The sequence below is a fragment of the Cyanistes caeruleus genome, chromosome 20 (assembly GCF_971803275.1).
Source record: "Cyanistes caeruleus chromosome 20, bCyaCae1.hap1.1, whole genome shotgun sequence".
Lineage (NCBI taxonomy): Eukaryota > Metazoa > Chordata > Aves > Passeriformes > Paridae > Cyanistes > Cyanistes caeruleus.
Window position 1 is genome coordinate 10,949,596 of NC_141720.1, and position 6,176 is coordinate 10,955,771.

The following is a 6,176-nucleotide window of genomic DNA, read 5'->3' on the forward strand; positions in this document are numbered from 1 at the left end:
AGCTCTTTTTGCGGGTAAATTTGATTAATGAGAGGGGTTTCCCTCTCTTGTTTCATTTTTTCCCAGTTTAAATTTTGTTTCATGTTGTAAAGAACATACTCTATCAATCACATTTTCCAAATTAAACCAATTACTGAGCACCAACTTTTCCCTCCTGGAGAAGGTCTGGCACTGTGTTTTGCTAACAGAGCATGACATGCATAAAATGCAGTTTTAACTTTTGCACTGCTGTTTTCAGTCATTTTTACAAAAAGAAAAACCACTACAGGGAGGTATAAACTTAAACTATACACACACACACACAACTTTGCTTCCCTGTATGGGTAAAAAGACCAAATCTGCTTGGAAGGCACTCCTTCAGTTTAAAATTCTGGTTGTCTCTTTGCTACACCAAACAGTCAAAATTCATACACACAACAACAAAAACAATCCAGCCCTTTGGCACTAAGAGAGCTTTTGTGAAATTCTGCAGACAGAGCCCTCAAGTGAGTCTGGGGTGCTTTTTACCTCGGCGTGTGCAGTTTGTGGGAAATCCGACTCGCCCCCCTTGCTTTCTAGACACCGCTCACTCTTTTGGGAGTGTCGGGCTAGGTGCGGCTGGAGCAAAACGTCTTTCCCCTAATACAGACTGCACAACAAACCTGCAGCCCCTTCTGTCTGTCAGAAATCCTGTCCATGATGCCAATTTAGATGTCATAATTCGCTAATGCAAGTGGGGCTCATGAGAGGTTTGTTTGATCTCAGAGTGCAAAAGGACACAAAGGGATTTCAGTTTAAATCACAACAACAATAATGTACCTTTATTTTAGTGCCAACAACAAGGGTTATGCGATAGAGGAGAGAGAGAGAAATAAGGAAAGCAAAGTAAAGAAAGAGAGAAGAGGTTATAGCTACTAACAGATGAGACAGGATTGCTGGGGTCTTTTTCTGTGGGAGATCTGGCCGAAATTATCTTAGTCTTATGTAATTCTTCTCCAAAGTTACCTTGTTTCCAATGTGCTAATAAGCACCCCAAAGGAGAAGTACCTGGTATGGGAGCATAGCAGCCCAAAACCCTTCTCCATATTATAACTATAATATACCACAAATGCCGAACCTGCGACGCTTTCGCAGTCGTCTTACGGACGGCGCCTAGGCTTTACCAAGAGGAATTCCTTTAGCCCAACCACGCGCAGCTTTCGCCACGTCTAACTGGCAGGCACCAAAACCAAAGTAAAGCACCTTACCTTTCTCTCCCGGGGACGTTGTGAGCAGCGGAGACGGTCACGGCTGATGGGCTCCCCGAGAATCCCTCGGTGCCGGCTGGAGCGTGATCGGGTCGCGAGTTCGCTCAGCAGCACTCACAAGGTCCCACCTGGGTCGCCAAAATGTTAGCGTTCAGGAACACACATAACCACGAATGGTTATATGAAGGTGCTTTATTTAAAGAGCTCTGGGTGTCAGGGGTACACATACCCAAATCTGACCCGACTTGGGTTTCGAGTTGAACATATTTTATACTCTATCATTATGCAACTTACATATTAATTATTAAACTTACATTGTTCTATTGTAAGCATTGTTTTTACCCAAGCATGAATTTCTCGTAATCCCCCCTTAGCCCCCTAACATGGTTCCCCATGTTCTCTAAACAATAATTATATCTAATCACATCTAACAATTGTATCATTTATCATATACTGACTACACAAGTGCAGCTTGACCTGGTCTTTAGCAAGCACAAGGCCTAACGTTTCCAGGGCCTGCTTTTCCCAGGGCTTTCCAAACCTAACTTTTTTCTAAGTCCCCAAATTTTCTAAGATTTTAAGGCCTTTTACTATCAAGGGGAAAAGATATATTTCAAGCTATCAACTACAATAGAACCTGTGGTGTTCAGAGATCCCAGTTGCTCCCTTTCAACACCAATATGAGCCCAGTAAGCTCCAGGATGATCCTTGTCACATGCCAGCACTCCCCAGATGGTCCCAGTTGCCTCTGGCTAGATCAACCCAGTCAGTCCCAGTATGATGCCATTTGCCCCCAGCGTGCTCCCAGTTGCTCCCAGTCACCCCCAGTATGGGGGATGATGTGCAAGGTATGTTGCCAGTCACTCTCAGATACTCCCAGTATGAGTCCAGTCACTCCCAGTATGATTCAAAGATGGATGGATGGGAGGCCTGATGGAATCCTGGAGACCATTGTGACACTCTAGGGCCCCATGGAACCGTGGTGACACCAAGTTGTCTGGGAGTGTTGATGTGCTGCAGGGTAGGAGGGCTCTGCACAGGGACCTGGACAGGCTGGATCCAGGGGCCAAACCCAACAAGGTGAGGATTAACAAGTTCAAGTGCCGGGTCCTACACTTTGGCCACAACAACCCCTGCAGTTCTCCAGGCTGAGGACAGAGAGGCTGGACAGCAGGCAGGGAGAAAGGGACCTGGGGCACTGATGGACAGCAGGCTGGGCATGAGCCATCAGTGTGCCCAGGTGGCCAAGGAGGACAATGGCACCTGGCCAGGATCAGGAACAATGTGGCCAGCAGGAGCAGGCCAGGAATTCCTCCCCTATGCTTGGCACTGGTTGAGCTTCACCTCGAGTGCTGTGTCCAGTTCTGGGTCCCCAATTTTGGAAAGACATGGAAGGGCTGGAGCATGTCCAGAAAAGGGCAACAAGGCTGCTGGAGCACACATCTTGTGAGGAGTGGCTGAGGGAGCTGGGGTTGTTTATCCTGGAGAAGAGGAGGTTCAGGGGAGACCTCATCACTCTCTACAACAACTTGACAGGAGGGTGCAGCCAGGTGGAGGTCAGGCTCTTTACCCAGGGAACAGTCCCAGGACAAGTGGACACAGCCTTAAGCTGCACCAGGGGATGTTTAGGCTGGACATTAGGAAATATTCTTCACAGAAAGGATGATTGGGCATTGGAATGAGCTGTCCAGGGAGCTGGGTGAGTGACCGTCCCTGGAAGTGTTTAAGGACAGTCTGGATGTGGCACTGAGTGCCATGGTCTGGGTGACAAGGTGGTGTTGGGTCACAGGTTGGACTTGATGGTCTCCAAGGCCTTTTCCAGCCTGGTTGATTCTCTGATGATTGTGACCCTGCAGGGCCCTGGGGAAGCAAGGGGCCACTGTGACACTGCGGGGCCTGGTGGAACTCAGAGGACCACAGTGACACTGTCCCACATGGCACCACAGAGCCAAAGAGCCATTGGGACACCGTGGGGCTACATGGAAACAAGGAGTCCATGGTGACAGTCGGGGTCCTCATGGAACCACAGAGGCCACTGTGACACCGCTGGGCCTTGTGGAACCAAGGGGCCACTGTGGAACCAAGGAGACCCTGATGAGACCCTGGGCCCCAGTGGGATCAAGGGGCCATTGTTCCATTGCAGGGACTCTAAGGGAACTAAGGGAACACCTGTGACATTGTAGTGCCCCATGGAACCAAGGGTGACACTGCAGGACCTTGTGTAACCTGGGCTCCACTGTGGCTCTGCACCACCAAGGGATTCCTTGTGGCACTCTGTAAGAGGCCCTTTTGGGGTGTGGACGATCCGAGACACGGCAGAGACTTCTATAGTCGAGTTAGATGTTAGTAGTTTATTTCAGGGTGTGGGGAGAAAGAGAGAGCCTACTAGGAGCTAGCAGACAAAGCTCAAAGCAGGCTCAGAGGGAACAATACAAAAGTGGGTAAAATATGAATACATGAGTTCAAGACTTAAGATAGCTAAGAAAGAGAGGAACAGAACAGAAGTGAGAGAGCTGGGGAAAAAACTTAAAGAAGGGCAGAAAGAGCGAGGCAAGAGCATAGAAAGAGTGAGGCCAGAGAAACAAGAGAGCGAGCTCTCCTTTACAATTACTTCTATAACCTATACATTTGAATAGTCCATTCTTTTACTAACCAGTCTTTCTAAGTATACTAATACAGTAACATTTGTGTGTGACCTATAGAAATCGCTGCTTTTGCATATTTTTAGTTATCTCAGGGTCCTTCAGATCTTTCTTTATAAGGCTGGGAAGAGGGGTCTTAGCTTAGTTTTATTGGGGGAAAGAAATTGTTCCGGCACACCAGACGGGTTTCTTTGAATTATTCAAACAATGCTTTAATTTGTATTTCTTCCTTAGCCTTTTGGGCTAAAGAGTCATATTTATAATTCCTTTCTAATTCTACCTTCCCAACAGCACTCTGAGGCCTCATGGAACCAAGAGGCCCCTGTGATACTGCAGGGCCTTGTGGAACCATGCAGAGCATTGTGACAGAGCAGGACAGAGCATTGTGACTAATGTCATGATGGGACCACTGGGATACTGCAGGGCCCCATGGAACCAAAGGGATTTTGTGACTCTGGGAGGCCTCATGGAATCCTGGAGACCATTGTGACACTCTAGGGCCCCATGGAACCGTGGTGACACCGAGTTGGCTGGGAGTGTTGATGTGCTGCAGGGTAGGAGAGCTCTGCACAGGGACCTGGCCAGGCTGGATCCAGGGGCCAGACCCAACAAGGTGAGGTTTAACAAGTTCAAGTGCCGGGTCCTGCACTTTGGCAACAACAAGCCCTGCAGTGCTCCAGGCTGGGGACAGAGAGGCTGGACAGCAGGCAGGCAGAAAGGGACCTGGGGCACCGATGGACAGCAGGCTGGGCATGAGCCATCAGTGTGCCCAGGTGGCCAAGGAGGCCAATGGCACCTGGCCTGGATCAGGAACAGTGTGGCCAGCAGGACCAGGCCAGAGATTCTTCCCCTGTGCTTGGCACTGGTTGAGCTTCATCTCGAGTGCTGTGTCCAGTTCTGAGCCCCCAATTTAGGAAGGACATGGAGGGGCTGCAGCTCTGCCTGCACAGGAGGGGCTTCACACCTGGGAGCCCAGCCCTGAGGGCAGAGGCTGGGCTGGGGGGACAGGAGGGAGGGGGCTTGTTCAGAGGGAGGGGCTGCATTACAGGGGCTCCTATGGACATCTCTAAACTCTCTCTGTCACAGGATTTCTGGGCTTTTGTTTACTCTCCTTCCCTGATCTTCTCTCTGCTTCCTGGAGATTTTCCTCCTGCAGGTGTTTCCCTGTGTCTGATCTCTCCCTGCCAGCACCCACAGATCCCAAATCTCTGTGCACTCTCCTTGGCCTGACAGAACCCTGCCTGTTTGCAGGGCTCTGGCTGGGGGCAGGTTCTGTTTGCAGCTTGGAGAAAGGACAGCTCAGATTAAGGCTGATGGGTCCAGCAAAGGTGATGCTGGTGCTGTCCATGGGCAGAGTGGCTGAATGCACATTAGCTATCTCCTGTGAACCTACTGATCACTAAAAGTAACAGTTTGCATGTCTCAAGAACTTGTCAAAATTCATAATATCTTTAATATTTATCTCCCCCCTCCTCCCTGCCGTTCTGCAATATTAGGAATTTGAATACAAAGTCTTTGGAAATGTCCTCATTTTTATCAAAATCCTTGTCTTGGAAATATTCTATGATTGATCTGAAGCCCTCAGCATGTCAGAGCTTCATGAGCATTCACCTCCCCTACACCACAAATACTCAGAGCTGTACTCACAGAGTCTGTAGGCACTGGCATGTTCCAGCTTTAGGAGATGGCTCCAGGAGCTGCAGCTGCATTGTCCTGCAGCCAGAGGCTTCCTGTGTCAAGGGCTGGGAGGGATTGTGCCCCAGGCACTTCTCAGCACCTTCCCAGCCCTGACTGATTGAAGGTCTCTGTGCCTCTGGGCTGTGCCACAGGGTGGCTGCAGGCAGTGCCCCAGCCCTGCTGGGCTGGGAGAGGAGCTGCTCAGCAAGAGAAATGTGCTTTTGAAGCTTTTCCTAGTTTTCAGGATCATCCTCTGTGCCGGGAGCCTGGCCCAGCTCAGCAGCACAGACACAGTAGCAGGACTTTAATGACCCTCTTGGGGCTTTGTGCTGAGGCCCTGAACATCAGTCCCTGAGAGGGAGGGAAGGAAAGAAACTGCTCAAGAAGTCCAAGTCAGAATCCAAATCCAAAGCTACTTTTACCTTTAATGGGTCCCACTGAGGGACAGCACTGAGAAAGTGTCCCCAGGCCCCAGGCAGGGCAGAGAACAGGAGGCACTGATGACAGGTGGGGACAAAGAGAAGCCAAGTGTTGGTGCCCTGGGCCACAGCAGCCTCTGTGCCAGCAAGGGCTGTGAGGAGACACCTTGTCCTGAGGCCCTGGGGCCTCCTGGCACAGCCCCAGCAAGGCT